The sequence below is a fragment of the Larimichthys crocea genome, chromosome XII, assembly GCF_000972845.2.
Source record: "Larimichthys crocea isolate SSNF chromosome XII, L_crocea_2.0, whole genome shotgun sequence".
In the NCBI taxonomy this organism is placed as follows: Eukaryota; Metazoa; Chordata; class Actinopteri; family Sciaenidae; genus Larimichthys; species Larimichthys crocea.
In genome coordinates, this window is record NC_040022.1 from 9,971,369 (window position 1) to 9,991,614 (window position 20,246).

General features: G+C 40.2%; 1 protein-coding gene across 1 annotated transcript in view; it reads left to right on the forward strand.

Moving 5' to 3' along the window:
• The window catches only part of LOC104929917 (carbonic anhydrase-related protein 10), a 111,687-nt gene that overhangs the window by 13,316 nt on the left and 78,125 nt on the right, over positions 1–20,246 (forward strand). The gene's annotated exons all lie outside the window — the stretch shown is intronic.

Genomic DNA, 20,246 nt, shown 5'->3' on the forward strand with positions numbered 1-20,246 from the left:
CAAATAGTATTCTATTTTTCAAACTTCCATTGTGTCAGATTTAGAGGGCTCTCTATACAGATTATGGCAGAAATAGAATATATATCAAAAAGCATTGGTTGCTAAACTATGGAGGTTCCTCTTAGGGAGGGCCTGGAGTTATATAAAGGGGGGCACGACAAGGCTAGCTATATATAATTTATGGCTCTGTGCTGCTAGGAAAGCATAGACAAGTTTGTGAAAGGACTGGCAGATAAACGTAAAGCAGATGATGAATCTACGCCGCAAAACAACAAACGGACATAAAAATATGATGAGGCATATCTCGCCTCAAATTACAAAAAACTTGTTTTCTACAAAATAGCCTACAGAGTTGCTCAGGTTAAAAGTGCTCTACACTCTAGCTAAGGAATCAATACTTGCTTCTACTATTGATATTCAACTATGATCGATGAGGCAAGAGCCAGCAATTCTAACAATATGCAATACTATTGTGAGGCGCAGTTATTACATATCAAAAGATATAGAGGGGCACAGCTAATTTGCTCTGCAGATGGATACAGTGATTAACAGTAACATAGGCTTGATGCTGATGATCTTAGGGACAATTTGCCTTTCTGCAAACACAGAACTAACTGAAACAAAGAATTGTTCAAAATCATCAACACTTGATCTGAAATGGGAGGACTGTGCGGAGATCTGCACAGATGGGGCTCAGGCTCAGGCTGGGAAACGAGGAGGGCTGCCAGTACGAGTCAAGCGGTAGAAGGAAGAGGGTAATGAACTTAGTTTAACAATAAAATCATCTCATGCATACCTCAGTGACATGTTTCAGAAATTTTATGAACTAAATCTGCAGGGCATCAACATTCACCTTCCACAGCTGGCAGATAAAATCATAAAATCACATTATTCACAAGAAAACTGGGAGATGTGGGAGCTGCCCTACAAAAACATTTGAATTTTATCTGCAAAAGGAAGGCCCTGCAGAAATGATAATTACATACTGTATATAATTAGTATGTAATATAGATCTGAGACACAGCTTTCATAGCACTAGTAACAAGTACCACTGACCTTAGTGACAAATACAAACTTAATGTAATGGAAATCTTACAAATTACAAATAATATAATGAAGGATTTATTGTGCATTACATCTTCCTGTGTTCTATGACTACTTCCTACTGCAAAACTATCCCTAAAAATTTCATTTATACATGACAAAGGTTCAGTGATTTATGGCCAGAGGAAGTGGTGGTCAGGGTCGGTAGATGTTCAAGAAGCAGATCCGAGTGTCTGAATGTGCCGTCACATTTCAGTGAATGTCAGGGTTTTTTCAAACCATAACCACGGCCTTTCCTTTCCTTTATCACACTGTACACGGCATGCACAGACACTGTACAAAGAAATTATTTTGATCAAGGATTTTGCAAAATCATTCAGTACAAACAGAATTTCAAGCTTGGCATAAGGTTAGTGTCCGGTCCGCCAGAGCCAAAACGGACGACCCCCACTCAAATGAAAAAATGCAAAACCTCAGTTTTCGTCACAGCACCAGATACTGTCTGAATGCTGCCATAGTAGGGTCAACACAGGTGTTGCCAATGATACTAGTTGGCACACTGGGAAGTCTTAATAAATGGAACAAAACCTTTATTAGTATAATTCGAAACATCTGTGTTGACTCTACTATTTCATATCAAAATGGCTGCTGTGAAAAAGGTCTACTCATTTGAGTCAAAGAAACAATGTTCGAAGACACTGTGTCTGATCTCTCTTCAGAATTTCCATTATCTGGTAACTTTGCCATCGTTTTACTTGGAAAATCTGTTGAAGTCCGACATATTTAAATCTCTCTGCTCATGATGTTCAGCGAACAGAATTTCCTCTAATTTTAATAGTATTAAGTAAATCACTGGATCATTATCAATCCATCCCCTGAGCACTTTAGGAATATGCTGAACAAGCTCATCTAAACCATTACTGGTCATTTTGAACAAGAAATTACTAACGACAACGCACACAGAGAAACTCACAGAGACAGTGAGATGTTCTGTGGTGTAACATTAGAAGCCATGGACACAGTGGATATTTTACAAGCACAGGCCAGGTAAAAAACAGTGAAGAGTGCATATACCTGGTTGGTGCGTCATTCGCTGCTTTTGATCATTTCAGTGATTGACAACGAGCCTCCTCCACATGCGGCTCACCTGCTGTAGTGAAAACAGAATTGGGAGTGAAACAATCTTTTGTAGCTGACTTTTTAAGACGTGCTGCTGACGAACTACACCGATTATTATCAGAAATTTGTTGCCATACACAGATACATACATACTTTATAAACTCCAGCATAACCACAAGACACTGGATACAACACATTTCTACACACATCCCATACATATAGCACCTACACATGACAGTTACAGATGGGAGTGTGTCCATCTCCAGGCCTAGGATTTTAATCTGCGACCAGATGGACGCAGTATCAAGAATGGGTGGTCGAGGTCATGTGCAATGCTTTTTGCTCTGTGTGTGATGGCTTTGCTGCTGAGTTCGAGAGGTTTTGGGTTGTGCATGATGCATATGAGTTTGTTCCTATTGGAGGCAGTTAAAATGGTGAAGAATCAGGGGGAATGATAGAGCAGAATGAGTTGCATTATACTTTTGTAGAGCAGAAACTTTGAGACGCTTTGAGTCTTTGTTGAAACCTTTGAGGATGTCAGTGGTGTGTTGTTTAAAACTCAGGTTATTGTCAAGGCTGAATAATTTATTTGGATGAATAAGCAAAAGTAGCTCACCTTTCAGTCCAAATATTATTATTATCTACATTCCCCAGTGATATTCTTTTTTATATAACCTGCCTATCAATTGTTTTTAAAGTCAGTAAACACAGATGACTGGAATTTCTCCTGTTTGTCTGGGACTTTTAAATCTGCCAGGAGTCGTGATTCAAAGACTTTCTCCCTCTCTGTAGCTCTGCATATATAGAAAAGGACCAAGATAATTTATTTATAAATACTTTGAAATCAACTGAGTTTAATTTGGAGTTATACTTTCATCTAAATGGCACATTTCCCATTTTAGAATGAGTCTGAAATACTAGAAGGAGTGTGTGTGTGTGTGTGTGAAGAGTGTGACAGGGCCTTCTGGGAAATTTGAGACTGACAGTAGGCTCACCACATCAGTGAGTGTAGCCTGACTTTGACTACAGCTCTTTCACCCTCAGTCGACTCTCGCACTACAACTTTCTCCTGGCTTTGTGTTAGTGCTGTGCCAGCACTGGAGAAATGTCTTCTTCAAGCTGTGTGTCGGGAGAATGAAGTGGGAATACAGTCAGCAAAAAAAGAAAAAAAAAGAAAAGCTAAGATGGTATTCAAAACTCAGGTCAATGATAAATGTCATTTTCTGTGATTACCTTTGCGACCATAAGGCACATAGGCAATTGGTTTTGATAAGACAGACAAAGCTGTGGGTGTTTTCAAAAGGGAAATAGTGAGCGATGGGTGTCTGCAAGCCTCAGAGCAGAAACAAAAAGCACTATTCCCTCCTGAGCAGGAGTACTGTGAGATGACCCAACAGAGTTTGCAGGGAAGAAGAGCGAGCACAAATGATGCAACTACAGTGCTACTTTGCCATAAACAGTGAGGTGCTCCGAATAATACTGTAGATGAAAGGAAGCTAGATAAAAGGCTCACAATGATAGATAAAAGGAGGCAGAGAGGAATGCTACTGTGCATTGCCTGTGAGCTATTACTCTGGCACCATAAAATATGAAACTAAACACAGCACAAGATATAGCATGCTCCATGGAACCATGATAAAAATACGCACATCTGGTCCTCTACTTCATTCCGCGGGTTCATTCAACAGCACCTGATAAATGGACTGCACTTACATAGCATTTCTAGCCTTCTGACCACTCCAACACTACATGTCATATTCACACAATGACAGCGGAGGCTACCATCACAGATGAACTAATCCCATTCATACTCCAGAGTAATTTGGGTTTCAGTATCCAAGGACACATTGACATGCAGACTGGAGGAGCTAGTGATCGAAGCGCTAACCTGATTAGTGGATGCTCTGATGTGATTAGTCTGATCGGATACTGATTAGTAGACCACTCTACCTCTTGGGCCACTATGCTCAATTAAGCAGATGAACAGTGGGGGCAGTATATTGAAGTGAATGAAGTAAGGTTGGCAGTAGACTCTGAGAGAAAGATTGATTAGATGGGGGAACATTTCAAAGAGAAGCTGCTGCTGCTTGAAAATTTGGTTAAACATTTGTTTTCTTGATGAACGGTCAAGGAGAAGATTGATACCACTCAATGGTTAGCTTAGCTTAGCACAAAGACTGGAAACAGGGGAAAGCTACTAGCCTGTTTCTGTCTGCCTGTCTCTCTGATCCAGATCCATTGACAGGTTGATAAAATAAAAAGGTGAGCTGGCACTGATTGCCACTTTTACTGGTTTAACTGACAAACACTGATTGTGGAAAACCTTGTGTTGTTATGTAATCCTTGATAATGACATCCAATATGTCAACATGGAAATTACTTAAACGTGACTGGCAGAAATGTCAATGAGGCATGGCACGTCACAGGTCAAGGTTCTACTTCAATCACTTTTTACAATGCAAGACTTGCTAGCTAGTGCTATTAGTGTTTGCCTGCCTCTTAAGTCTTAAAACAGTCTACAAATAGTATACTGTATATATGCTATAATAATTGTTCCCTATTCAGTGCCAAAAACATATTCAATAATGAAATATTAATTTGTCTAACTCTATCCATCAGATACAGAACAAATAATAATGTGTCATATTATAATGTAGCTAATGCTAATAACGTCAATGCCAAAAAGGTCAAAATGTGTAATTCATGTGGTCTCTACAAGTCTTATAAATTCTGTCATGTGAAGAGGCGCTGTGCACTTCTACAATAACTAGTGCGTTTCTGTTCTAATCTGGTCTAATTTGTCAGATAGATGGAAACCACATGTTATGACCACTTATGAATCTAATCAGTAATTAGGCTGCCATGAAAAACTGCCAGATCTCATTTCATCTGATGGCACTGAAAACCCATAGCACATTGGTCTTGGAGGTTTGTATCAGCTGAAATAACCAAGTGTCTATGGCCACTGGTCAACAATGTTGCCTCTACTGTTCCTCATTTAGATTCATTTTTCATCAACTTGTGTCATTCAGTATTCATCTGTCCTGTGTAGGTACCCAATCTTCTTCCTCTCCATCTATAATTTCTCCATTTGTCTGTCCATCTTTCTCTGCATCAGGCTGTAAAGGGGAATCACGTTCATTCTAGGGTTGTAAAGTTCTTATGTATATTTGATCACATGTGTGTCTGGTTGTCTCTCTGTCTCTTTTATCTTCTCCCACCCCTTTCCTTTATTCTTTCTCATCTCCGCTGTCCTTTCAGCTCTCCTCCTTTTCCCCTCCTGTCCATGGCTTATCCACTTTTCACTTTTGCCTCCTCCCTCTTTTTTCTCTCTTTTCCTCCAGCGTCTTTCCCTCATCTGGTCCCCAGCTTGTCCTTCTGCTCTGCCTTTGTTATGCCTCTAATTTCTCTTCTTGAGCTCTATTCCCTTCAGCTCACTCTTCCTTCCAGCCTGAATGGCCTGGAGATGTTGCTATCATTCATTTGAATTTGCTTGCGGCTTGAGGCCCATTCAAAATCTCAGAGGAAATTTGAACTGTGCACTGTGCTCAGAGAGACTGATGAAACTACTTCCTCTGTGAGTATTTACCTGGACATGTGAAAAACAGACAGTCAAAGGTTAGATTCCTAACCCTAAAATGTCTCAGTTAGAGAAATCGTCCTTGGTTACCATGAGCAAATTTCAAAGGCAGAGCAACACAAAGATCAAACAGGACACACAAAATACGCAGCAGCTTGGTGCATGATTGAGTGAAAACTGAAATCTTTAAGGTAGTATTGCCAAAGGTATAAAGATAATTTTATAGGAGCATTTTCTAGGTATAACTAGAAACTGAACAGATTTGACAGTGGGAAAAAGAAAATGTTGGATTCATTCAAATCAATTATTAAAACTGGCATGAATGTTGAGCCTCCTTTCCAGCACCCTGGAATAGAACTTTCCTAAAGAGGCTGAACAGTGTGATGCCCCACTAATTAGAGCACATCTTGTGGTCCCATTTAAAAAAAAAAAAAAAAGGAATCACAGCCCCACTCTGCCACTCCACAAGCACTACCCTAGACCTCCATGTGACAATAAAGTATGGAGAATGTCCAAAGTCTTCAGCATCTCACACACCTCTGCCACCAATTTGGGTGAGGCTTCCCCCAAGTCTTCCAACTCCACCCCCTCCATCAGAGGATATGTTGGTCAGGTTCAGGGCTTCCTTCTGAAGTGCTCTTTCAACTGCTGGATGATATCCCCTGTCAGGGTCAGCGGTTCTCCCTTACTGAACAGAGCCTTGCTTCCCCCTCCTGAGTTGTTTGGTAGGGATTCCCAGAACTTCCTCAAGGCAACCGAAAGTCCTTCTCCATAGCCTCCCTAAACTCTTCACACCTAGGTTAAGGTTGTTTTGGCGACCATTACAGACATTCTGTCCTATTACCTGTCTGCTGCTTCAGGAGACCCTGTGTTCAACTAAACAAAGTCCTCGTTCCTCAGCTTAACTGCCTGGAGGCATGGGAAATTCTTCTGAAGGTGTATGTTGAAAATCTCATGGACAAGAGCCTTAGCCAGATGTTCCCATCTCTACACTTTTTGGTTTACCATGTCTGTCTAGCAGCTTTTCCTGCAAACTGATCCAACTTACTACAAGTTAGTGATCAATTGAACCCTCTGCTCCATACATACAGCCTCAAATCTGATGATACAACCACGAAGTCGATTGATCTTTGGCCTTCAGTTGTATACTTATGTATACTTATATAGCCACCCTTTCCTCGAACATGGTGTGTGTTATGGCCAATCCATGACTAGCACAGAAGACAAAAACAGAACACTACTGAGGTTCACATCAGGCAGTCCGTTCTTCCAAAGCACATGTGAGTGTTGAAGTCCCCTCCAAAACTATACAATCTCTAGGCGGTATCTCTTTCAAGATGACTAAAGGCTGGGTACACTGCTGGTGGTTTAGACTTTTGAAAGCTGTAGAAGCACCACCGGACTGCATCCTTTCCATTGATGATGATCTAATGCTCTGACACCCCCCCACAGACATACACATACTAGGAGAGTTAACCTCTCTGAGCCAGTAGCATAGCTACGACAGGTACCACACGAAAACAAACGGTTGTGAATGTGCATCTAGTGACTGTCAAAGTTCTAGTGGACTCTCTGTGTGACCAGCACAGACACGGAGAGTCTGACAGCAGCTGTTGATGGCTGGTTAGCTCCATTGTTAGCTGGACTGGCTCTGACTACCATCTCACTGTTCCTGGCAGTGCTGTTAAATATAATTGTGTTCATATATCATATTTAATACCACTGATTCCTGCTACACTCACTATGAGGCCATGCTCCCTACTGTGCTTGTCTTGTGCAGGTCTCTGTTGCATTTTTAGAGCTAGTATTTGTAGGGTGCAGTTACACATTAAACATTTTTTTCCCCCACGGATTTGCAGTTTTTAAACATTGCAAACTGCATCGCAAAGATGCAAAATATTTGACATTTTTGGCTCCAAACGAGCAGGGCTGACTCTAAAACTTTGAAGCAAATACAGAATCCAGAGTTTCTTGGCTTTCTCTGTGCGGCAGACTGAATAAATTGTCAAACTGCCACTCTCTCATCTGGAGTTTTGTTGTCTGCCCAGCATTGTCGGAGCGTGTGTTGCTTTTGTGAAGGTACCAACTACTGAGAGGGATGGTGAGGTGGAACAAAAAATAAATCTATTTTTGCTTCAGACATGCCGTGTACGGGGAAAAAGGAAGGACCTTTAAATAATAATTGATCTTTTCTTAAGCAAATGTCAGATAAATTATAAATTGTATGCCGTCTCTCTCCTGCCAACTCTGCACTTCCTCTCTCTGCCAAACCGGCTTGTTTCTTCCAGCTAGAACCTTACACTTTTCCAGAAGCATCTTTTTATACCACACAGTACACTGTCGTGGTTTTCTTCATATTTTGAATTGGTCAAGGACATTTGGATTATGTTATAGCAGCATGACGCAGAAGAAGCAAGACTATGTGTTTATGATGTTTTTCTTATATTGTCATTATATGCGTTTCTGTGCTTGCCTGGCCGTGAGAGCAAGGGAAAAGGAGGAAAAAGTTGGAAAAAAGTGAGAGGACTGGGTTTGGTGATGATGGGTAGAAGACAGAGAGAAAAGCTGCCCTTTTCTCTCAATAGATCTTTACACTAGCTCTAGCTATGTGTGTTTCTTTTGTGTGTGTGTGTGTGTGTGTGTGTGTGTGTGTGTCCACTGCTGGCCTTAAAGTGAGAAAGAGGGGCAGATAAAAGAGGGGATGAGGAAGAGAAGGAGAGCTCAGGGGATTGGGACTGTCTACCTCCCAGCTCCTTCTCCAGAAGCTAAAGTCAGAAGATGATTAAAGAAAGATTTTAAAAAAGGAGAGAAAGACTTGAAAAATGGATTTTTATGTCTTCTCGTTTGCAGACTGTCTCTGCTTATAAAGGACGCTTTTTGTAATATTGTGCTTTCTTTTATTTAATGTTTATAATTTCAGGAATCCTATGCCTTCTTATGTCTTTAGGTAAATCATCATAATTTATGTCAAGGTTGCCAAGGTCCTGACAATCTGGCCTTGTCTCTACTTAAAGAACCCTTGAGCAAGGCATTTCATCATTTGAACTGAGTCTGATATCCTAGAAAAATAAATAAAATAAAATCCCTTTTTTATATATACAGTATATGATCAAAATGTTTTTTGTTCGAACCAATGAGAGTATAAAAAATGGACAGAGCATAAGTTAGTCACCCATAAGTTAAGTGCCGATAAGTGCCATTTTGAAGTAGCATCATCATGTGCAGTATGAAGTAATATGAAGTATGTGGTCCTGGCCGCTGCCATGTTGACACTACTGATTCTTCCACCTCCTGGCTAATCTAAAAATCGGCAAAGATGAGGATCATTGGCGGACCTGAAGCGGGCCAACTGGAAGCTCAAATAAGCCATCTGCAATGATACTTAGCAAAGCAGAGCTGTCAATTACGCATAAAAAACATTAAAGTGATTCTGATTCTGATAGCTTTAAGACAACAATGGCCCCAATATTGATCCCTGTGGCACCCCTTATCAAGAGACAAGAGACACATTGACTCAAATACTGAGCAAAAAGTCCTACCTACTTCTCAAAGATCTGAAGATCACACCAGTAGACATCCAACCAGAACAGTTTCCAGAGTCTGTTTTCATACAAATTTCAACTGTATTATTGTTTCATATTGCGAAAACCTCATTTGGATTTAGGTTTTCTTTGAGGGTGCTTTGCCATGTGTTCTGAGTAGGAAAAAAATAAAAGTTCAATTTGAATGCATCTGCTCTGTCTCCCCTCTGTCCCCGTTGGAGAGGATGCTGGGAAATGGCGGGCAGCCCACTTGAGAGAAAGAAAAATAAAACAATAAGACGCAAAACAGACTGTATCACCTCCGGTGTGGTTGTGGAGGAGAAAGCTACTTATATTAATGTAACACCTCATGGTGTTATTGTGGTGTGTGTGTGTGTGTGTGTGTGTGTGTTATTCGTGTATTGTGAAGATGGGGGTGTACGTCTGTTCAGGATCATTGCTGTTGTTTAGTGTGTTTAAGTTCCTTGCTCTGTGAGTGTAAGTGAGAATGTAAGTGGTTATTTCTGTGTCTGTGTGTTTTGGGTATATAATATCACAGCTCAGGGTTGTTATTTGGGAGTGCTGCAGAGTGAGTAAGTAGGACACCAAGTTAGTGATCAGAGGAGGCTCTGCCTTGCTCTCTCTTTCACTCCCTCATGAGCACACACACACACACACACACACACACACACACACACACACACACACACACACACACACACACACGCACACGCACATACACACCCAACTACTGCTATATATTTTTTTCTCTTTGTCATGCAGTTTCCCTATTCCTGTCTGTCTTTTTTCACTCTTTCTTCTCTCTCTCTCACTCTCACTCTCTCTCTCTCTCTCTCTCTCTCTCTCTCTCTCTCACACACACACACACACACACACACACACCTACACACCTATACACCCTTGCGAGAGAGACTCACAGGGCCACAGGAGAAAAGGTAAGGGGAAAAATAGAGAGGAAGATATGGAGAGGTGGCTAGATCGGGAGGAGGAGGAGGATGAGGAAACGACATTCCTCCCACGCAGTAGAGGAGATATGAGCAATTTTAAATGGGACTAAAGGAGGGATAGAGGGAGAATTAGAGACAGAGAGACAGAGAGAGAGTGAGAGAGAGAGAGAGAGAGAGAGAGAGAGAGAGAGAGAGAGAGAGAGAGAGAGAGAGAGAGAGAGAGAGAGAGAGAGAGAGAGAGACATAAAAGAAAGAGGGAGTACGAGATAAGAGAGAGGGAGCACCAGCAGCAGGGAGAAAGAGAAAGTGGAATGAAGTTATGATACTCAATCTCAATAATCTCCTGATATCATTACACATCCACATTCTCCACGGCTGATGGCCGCCCGCTACATTTCTTGCAATTACTCACCGCGGTAACGACATTAAAGCTAATGCTGGCGGTGATTATGGCATCGCCGCTATTTGTTCTTATTTAGCCGGGCTGCCGCAGGCTGCTGTAATGGATGGGCACGTGCCCGCCGAAACGACATGTTTGCCGTAGTTAAAAATTCCAAAGAATTCATTAGCCTCTAATGTAGTTCACCAGGTACAAAGTGCTGATGACGGCGGTGTTATGAGGGCACATTTTTAGAAACATTTCAGGCAATTTAGCCGCAGCTGTAATCTACAGCTCCTTAGTGTAAATGAGCAGGTTGGTAAGAGGATTGAACCTGTGACCTTCATTCATTTCGATGACTTAAGTCAACTTAAAGTAGTTTGCACCCTCTTGGAAACACAATAAGAGCCTCTTCTTCAGGTAGTCTTTTTCCAGGTTGTTTAGTCACTGACAGAGTTTGATTGATGGCTTTCACACCAGCCTGAACAAACCGTATCAAACAGGAAAACACACCAGATTTCATTTGACAGAACCAAACCAGTTAAGTGTGAAAGCACCTTAAGGTAAATATTTGTTAAATTGTCTTTTTGATATCTTTTTGACAGGCTGTCGTCTCTTTCTGTATAAAAATGTCTCTTTTTTTCGGCAATTGTTTCATTCTCGTTGACTACAGTGACTTTACTGTCTTGGAAAATAATAAAAAATGGGAATTAAACTGTAAAAAAAACATGACAAAATAAGGTCTGCAACAGCAGAGAAACCAACACACACATCAGGAGGTTTTAGTCAGCTAACTGTGTGCCTCACAAGCATAAAAAGAGTTGAAATTATCCAGTTTGAGACACACGTGGGACTCATTTCAGTCACAAAGCTCGGGAAGCTGAAGAAAAAGTGAGGGTCCGGTGTCTCATCAGTCTTCTATGAGATGGCCCTTCAGGTGCCGTCTCAAAGAAAGCGTCCCACTGCTAATTACAGATGCTCAGGGAAGATGGAGCCAGCCGGCTCACCCATAGGAGAGAGGGCTTTGAATCGCCTTGTGACACTTGAGTGCAACTCAAAGAGCCTCAAAGTCCAAGTGAAGAGGCTGCAGCGACAAATGCTTTTGCTGCATACTGTGCAGTGGATGCACATCTGGCTGCTGCACAGAATTTATAAAGATAAAGATGGAGGGAAAGTGGTGACCGGCCACCCTTTTTCTCACATTTTAGTCACCAAATCTCTCTAAAAGTAGCCTGAACAGAGTTCTTATTGCGCACCTTCCATTATCCAGTGTATCCAAAGTGTAATGTAATGTAAATGTATTCCAACACCACCCGTAAATGCAGATAATTGTACACTGATTTAGATTTCAAAAACTTGCGTCTGAAAGAGAAAAATGTGTATCTCAAAGGAGTCTCTCCAAAATCTTTTGTTTCTATGTCTTCCACAGCACTCCGTAGTGTCTTTTGTTAGACCCTAGATATCATCAGAGTTATTTTTTCAAATTATGGAAAGCTCCCAGAGGAGCCACAGAAGACATTATACAGCTGTTTTTGCAGGCTGTGCAGCACTAATGAGTAAACTGAACTTTATGTGTAAGATCAGTGGAGTGTCCCTTGTATTTTGCGAGTGGCTGCAGCCCAAATTATATTTTTATGCTTCCAGTCTATTTTTTGCCAATTTACGTGCGTAACTACAGAGGGTGTGTTAGACTGGGAGCGCTGCCAAAACATGGATGACCTACACTGACGCTGACAGAGGACTGAAGCTAGTCCACTGGATGTGTTTGCTTTGTTTTTTGCTCCGTCGCATCAGTACAAAAGTCTGTTCTTCACTTATTCTTTGTGGTGGGAACAGATACTTTGCTCAGTTATACTACTAGACACAGAACACTGTCTCCTCTTTTCTTTTGTGTTTTTGTTTCTTTAATAGTAATCTTCTTTCTGCTGCCTCCTAGACTCTGAAAGACAAGTAATATAACAACAATGTGGTTTGGCTATGCTGTATGTACATGCATGCAGGAGTATATTTTCAGGAGTGGCCCAATACCTTCATCTATGTGATATCGCATGTGCACCTGTGTGACAATGTCCATTTCATAGACATTCTGGTTGATTTTGACTCATTCGAGGTAAAGAAATAGTTTGATAAAACTATTTTCTGTGGCAGGGGCGGCTTGGTGGTACAGTGGTTAGCACAGTGGCCTCATAGCAAGAAGGTTCCTGGGCTGAACCTCAGCTGCTCTGTGTGGAGCATGTTTCCTCTTTGTCTTGGTCTCTCTCTGGGTACTCTGGCTTCCTCCCACAGTCCAAAGGCATGCACTTAACAGGTTACTGGTGACTCTAAATTGCCCGTACTGTAGGAGTGAATGGTTGTTTGTCTATATGGGCTCTGTGATGAACCGGTGACTTATCCAGGGTACTCGCCCAGTCAGCTGAGACTTGAATTACGATGGTGCGACCCCAATATGTTAGAAGATACACTCTCTGTAAAGACAGTCGGTAACTAACATTCAGTTGTCAGTAAATATTTCTATACATGCACAAGTGAATTTCTAGCTTTAGAGACGCCAAGCTGTTTTGGCAAAAAAAGACTTTAAAGATGATGTAGGCAAGAAAAAACACTGAAAGAGTGGGCGGCACATTGGTCAAAATGGCAGCAGATCAGCTCTGGCAGTCATGTCAGGTGGACAGGTGAGGTTGGGATCAGCTGTGTGTATTGCTGGGGCCATAGAAAGCCGGAGAGGAAGTCTGCAGACACTACTCGGGGCTGGAAAAAAGCTATGGCATCCCGTTCAGCATTGGGGGGGAAAATAAATCTCTCTCTCTTGATTAATACGTGACAGGAATGTTATAATAATACTCACTGGAACTGAACATCTGCCAAAGATACAATAAAGGCCAGTTGACGTGATTAAATGTGGTTCTCAGAAAGGTTAGTTATTAAGACAGTAATTTATATACCGTAGCTTTTCTTTTTTTTTTTACTATAATTATGTACAAAAGTAAAATAATTGTATCTCCACACACACTTTTGACACACGAACACCCTTTTAGAAAGAACATGAAGACAACAAATAATATAAATCGTGATTCTTATTTTATTTTCAAGCTTTTATCACTCGTTTTCTCACATTCACTTTAAGCTGGATGGTATGTGAGAGGTGCTGATAAAATGGCTGTATTTCTATGAGGACCCACGGTGTAGAGACAAAAACGCTGCTCTATTGTGATGTAGGACAGTGTGTAGCTCCGGCTCTTCTATCTCTGTGCTGTGCTCCTCTGCAGCCTACCAACCTCTGTTACATCACACATCTGTTTACTGAAGCTGCTCCGTGTTGTAGTTCAAACAGTGTGACACATACCTGTGCAAACAGCAAACTGTGTACATCCTTGTAGAGCTACAGTGCACACTGTAAGTTTAAAGAGATGCTTGTTGACACCTGCTCATAAAGACACATATTGTATTATAGACGTCACACTTAGCGTAATATATGCTTAAAGCTGCTCTGATATTATTATGGTGCCTCCATCTGTAGGGATGGGAAATAGACAACAATAGAACCTTAATTGCACCATAAGAAGTGACTTATTTTATGCCACCCAGCAGCATTTACTGTTGTAACCTTTCCACCATAAACAAATTTTAAATCATTTTACTGACTTGTAATCAAGTGAATGGTGTCTCTGTCTTTCCTACGTCTGTTCTTGTAATTTTGTGTTCTGGGTATGATCTTTACGGCACTAAGTCACACACCACCATCTGTTTTACTGATTTTGATGAAACTGGATCATAATTAACGGAAAAAAATGAGAGTTCCCTGATGGACAGTGGTGAACTGTAGCTGCTGATAGCTAATCTTAGCTCAGTTTGTTAGACCTGCTGTCCAGACTGAGCTTAGAACATCGGGAGAGTAATAGTGTTGTACCACACCACAGGCATTTTGGACCACCAGGAGAGAACTTTTTCCAGGTGCGTGGGATTGCTGATGGGGGAACAGAGCTAGTGTCGTGCCAGAACAGGAGCTGGGCAAAATAAATGGGCTCAACATGGGCATAATGAGAAAAAGTCAGTTTTCGTGTGGTCCCCCAAACTTAATTGTCAATGTTTATCGGTTCTTCATCACCTTACCCTTCTTTTCCACATTCATTGTTATTTATTTCTTGTTTTATGCCCACAGGTATTCTCATGTATATTGGATTAGTCTTGTTCTATAGTTGTCAGTTCAGCTGTTTTTGAGCCTTGCTGTATTATGTTTTATTCGTTCATGTCATGTAGCATTACAACGGGAGTTTATTGTTTGTATTGCTTTTATTGCCTTCCATTTGTGTTTCAACATAATATCTTATGGACGATAAATACAGACGAACTGTAAGGCACTACGAAGCAGTGATACTTCAAACATTGAACAATCATGCTGGATGGTTTCACAATTACTCTGTCTCAGTGTCTCTTTAAATATGACCTTTGTCTTAGAGTTACCACAGCTTGAGTCAAAGTCAGAGAGATGGACGTAAAGAGAGGAAAAATATGCTATGGGAAAGACGGAAGAGTGACAAGAATACACAACAAGGGGGTTAGAGAGAAACGACCCTGTCTATGCACACACTCGTACACACAAGAAAGAAGCTCAGCAGCAGATGGCTGTAAATCCTCCATAATGACCAAAGGAAGGTCAAGACCCTGGAATATCATCACTTGTCCCAGCAGTGGTGCTGATGTTGCAACTCAGCTGATCTTAGGCAGGGTATATACACTTTACTGTACAGTATGTGACATACTGAGATGAGAAATACAGAATCTAGAAGTGTTGGACAGTATGTGGGTTAGGTGGACTGGAAGCCATAAACTGCCTGAAGGTGTCAGTGTGTTGTATGTCTGTACATGTCTGTGCTCTGATATGTTGCTGACTTGTGCAGGGCTCTCTCTCGCACTCTGTTTAATTATTCTCAAAACCAAAGCACATAATAACCAGGCACATGTACATGATACAAACACACAGAACAGTAACTGTGAGCAGAAAACCGACCTCGCAAGGGAACATTTCTGCTCTGGGTGCACAAATCTGTTCCTGCTAAACACTTACTGTACAGTCTATGCTCACTGTTAGGTTGATATTTGGAGGTGGGGATTCAACTTTTGATTGGCTGGAGGAGGGTGCTTGTCATGTCTGCATCCGGTCATGATTGCACACAAATCTGCTGCTCTCAGCATTAACTATAAACTTTTACTAATTTAAATTATTTTTGGGCTGCAGGTCAAGCAAATGCACAGGGACAGCTTCTTCTGTGTAACTTTAATACTTTAATGTCCACCGTAATTGTAGGACAACTGAACACTGACCAGACAATACAATACATCATGTCAAGGTTTAACTTCATATCACTCCGCCAATATTAATAATCACATTTTACAAGCAAGGTATACTATAAAATAAAGTTCCTGCTCTGAATTAAGGCATACAATACAAACACAATTATCTCACTAAATCTGAGCATAATAAAGTAATCTATAAAATGAATCTTCACAAAAATAAATCTCATTTTACATTCTTCTCTTTCTTCAGATGAAATGTCCTTATTTGAACAATTATGAAAAACTAAATCTCACCTTACATAACCATATTGCCCAGCATAAAAAAGCCAAACACGTTGGCCTATGTGACAATAGCTTTCAAGATACAGCAGGGATTCAAGTAAAAAGTAGTATAACTGTAAAGTTGAGGAACTGAGAGGACATTTGAAGATTGTAATTGGAAAATCTGAGAACAAAAAAAAAATCTTAATAATATTAAAAAAATAACTTTTCAGTGTTTCAATGCCACTGTTTCCCTTTTCAGTTTTCAGTGTCAAAATGTTCTGTCATTGTTCTAGCCCCATACAGTTCACCCTCATCACAGCCTCACGATCCCAGTTGTGCATACGAAACAGAAAGGAGGAGGCTTTTCCACTCACGGGTAGAGTTCTGTGTTTGCATCATGTGCACGTGTCTGATTATTACATGCATGGGTTTTAGGACAAATTAAACACCATATCTCTGACTCCAGCATCATCAGAGTGATTGGTTTGTAAAATGGGTGAATGGATTAACTGGTTATACTGCAAAAGCTAGTCCACCATGATGCGCCCATAAAAATTGTGACAAAAACAAGACAGCAAAATAAATGGGAACATTTTGAAATAAAATGGACGGTTGATCACTGGATCGATTTCTATAACAGATTGATGGATAGTAATAATTTGATATTTGGTAGAGACGTTAATATTTCCCACAGGATGAACTGTATAAACTTTTGTGAGTCCTTTCACCACCAGTGGATCAAATATAATGTTTGTCCAATACTTTGATTCATGACTAAATACCTGCAAAACTAATAACATTCCCATCAGCATCACCTATACTTACCATATTGTAGCCTGCTAACATGCTAATAAAGATACTAAACATCAGCTTGTCAACACTCTTTGGGAGCATGTTAGCATGCTGATGTTTTTTAGCTGTGTATAAGCACAGCCTCACAGAGCCATAACATGGCAGCACAGTCATTTATTAAGCCTTGTATGCTGCGAATTACCCTCATGAGCGCCAAGATTTGCCTCACTGCAATTCTTCAAGTTAGTGGGGTATTTACACACGTAAATGAGCCCAGCAAAGTGCCACTAATTAAGATGTAATGCCAGGCTGTTTTGGTACGTGTTGCACATGTCTGAGGACTATTGTGTTCTGTTGCTGAACTTGAAACACAGTTTTAAGAGAAGACTTAGTTTAGGATTGCAAGTGTGTATTCATCCTAGCAAGAGGAAGGCTGTGTAGCATGTGAGAAAATGTGATCTAATAACACCAAATAAGATAAATTATAAAATAGATACAGGAGGCCTTTGCTGCTTGTCGTTCCTCATCTTTCTCTCCCCACATTCCTCACTGTTGAGCTGTTTCTAAAAAAAACAACAACAAAAGCTCGGAAAGCTTCCCCTATTTATAATAAATAAATAAAAAAGATTCATGGTTAAACCTTGGCTCAAAGGTACAGTGGGTTGTCCGCTATTTAAAGGGTCCATTGTTCAATCCCTAGCTTCCTCCAGTGTCCACATATCCAAGTGTCCATGGGCAAAATACTAAACCTGCAAGATAGTGTGTAGTGTAATGTGCTGACTGGTGAGTAGAAAGGTGGTATATAACTGCAGCCCATTTACCTTTGAACTGCTTCAACTATATTATTGCTGTAAAATGATTTTTTAAAAAAAGTGTCTATGCCTTTTTAATGAGTTTTTAATTGGCTGCTTCCAACAGTATCACAGCGGAGTGGAGATGCCAAAAAGTCAGGAAAAATACTTATCGGTATTCAAGCAGAAAGCCACAGAAGGAAAGTTGTGTAGAAAATAACAGGCGGCTCTTTTGTGTTGTTTCAGGGTTTTTGTAAATTAACTTTGTGCTGCATCTTTTTAATTTTCTGCAATATTACTCATTTCACTGTCTCTCTTACTCTGTATTTCAAACTGGCTAGTCTATCTCCCCTTGTATTTGGTTCTTTTCTCAAAAGTTCCCTTGCTGCTGTGATAAATCAAGTAGCTATTTGTGTAAAATTATAGACATGACACAATTCATTAATATTCACTGAAAATTAATCAGCAATAATTGAAATAATAAATAAATAAACTCATTTTTTTTAGCACAACAAAAAATAATTGGCTGTTCTTCTTCTTCTTCTTCTTCTTCTTCTTCTTCTTCTTCTTCTTCTTCTTCTTCTACAAGAACACTTTTAAGTCACAGACACTGAAACTGGAGAATGTTTTATAGAGAAAATATTTTCTGGTTTTCCCTTTTTTTGTCCTGCGGCTCCTGGATAATTTTCTGTTTCATCAGTTTCCTGATCAACAGTAACATAAACTGCTAACGAACTGTGGCTGCTGTTAGCTCAGTTTGTTAGTCTAGTCTAGTCCGTTAGTGCCTGGACTGTGAGCTCCAAGGGACTGTTAATTTTTGTGCCACAGGCATTTTTGGACCACCGTAAAGAGGTTTTCAGTCATTTGCCTAAACCTACTTTACCTATTTTACTTCAGCTGACAGCAGACCATTGCTGCTATTTCAGTAGTTGTTGTAATTTTGAAAGGTTCTGGAGAAAAATCCACTGGATATACACTGCTACAGCTTCTGAGTTTTATTAACCACATGCAGAAGAATCCTAGATGGCAGCATGTTTATTTGTCATTGTCATGTTATTGTTATTGTTATTGAGTTTGTCTGTATGTCTTATACTGGACATTTCCATAATTGGGTCCAGTGTACGGTATATCACAACGTTTTGTGCAAATATTTTGGTTTTGTCAGGATATTAAACTATTAGCTTTGGGGTTGTTACAGACCATTGAGCCCTTGTCATCATTGGCACTTTTTTTTTTTTCAACCTCAACTTAAGCAAGAGGAAATTGTTTTACTTGGCCACCTAAATTGTCACTGGTTAACTCCTAAGTCAGGTGATTGTGCTGTTTGTGATGTTTCTCAAATTGTGAAAAGTTGTACTCGCTCAGCAGTAGGAGTATTTGTGAATGGTGTAAGTAGCCAGTGTGTGTAGCTGCTATTAGAGACATTAAAGTTCACATCATTATAAAAAGAGACACATTTGGTTGAACAGGTTCTCCACTACACAAGCTAAACATGGCCTGGGCAAAAGCTAGAAAGACTGGATCTGAGCCAGACTGGCTTCATTTTAGAAAATTAAGAAATTACTTTCTTCTCCAAAATCAACACCAAAAAAGTATTATCTGTCAGTTACCACAAACAGTTTAAACAATCCCAGGGAATTCTGTAAAGTCATTAAATCCTTGTCTGCCTGTGGTCACAGTAATGAGTTACCTCCTCGCATTGCCACAGTTAAACTTTTTAATGACCATTTTGTGTCCCGTAGCTCACTGTTTAATTCTGTCTCCAGTGTTGCATCTTTAAACACCACATGAGAACCAAAATAGCATAGACCAACTTTCATGTTTCTCTTGCCTGTTATTCAGGCTTGATACTAAAAAATATAGCCACAAAGCTTTTGATTCTGATCTTATGCTAAAACAGAAATAGACCAGTATTGTTATATCTGACTCAACTGTGGGATGGTTTGTGAATTACCTCTCAGAAAGGTCTAAATGTGTCCAATCTGAGGGGCTCACATCTAACTAGCTAAATATTTCTAATGGTGTGCCCTAGTGTTCTGTCTTAGGTCTGCTTTTATTTGTAATCCATATGAATAGTTTAGGTCTAAACGTATATGGCACCAAACTTAATTTCTATGCTGATGATAGAGTGATATTGTTCTGATTCCTCCATTACAGAGGCTGTGGCCTGGTTCAAGGCTGTTTTAATATTATTCAGTGTTTACAATAAAGGCTGGATTTATATTTATATGAAAAAACAAACATTATGCATTGCTCAAATGCCAGGAAGAAGCCAGAGAAGCATCTGAATACTCAATATTATTCCTGCTCAGGGAAGAAAGGTAGAAATTGTCACCTGTTATAAACATCTGTGTATTTGACTTGACTTGTCTTTATTTCAAACCAGTGGTTGGTAATCTGTGCCTGCTGTGACTGAAGTTGAGGTTTTATTTAAAAAATACGTTTTTTCCCCTGAAGCCAGAAAAAGACGTTCTTGATTACAGTGATTTGTTG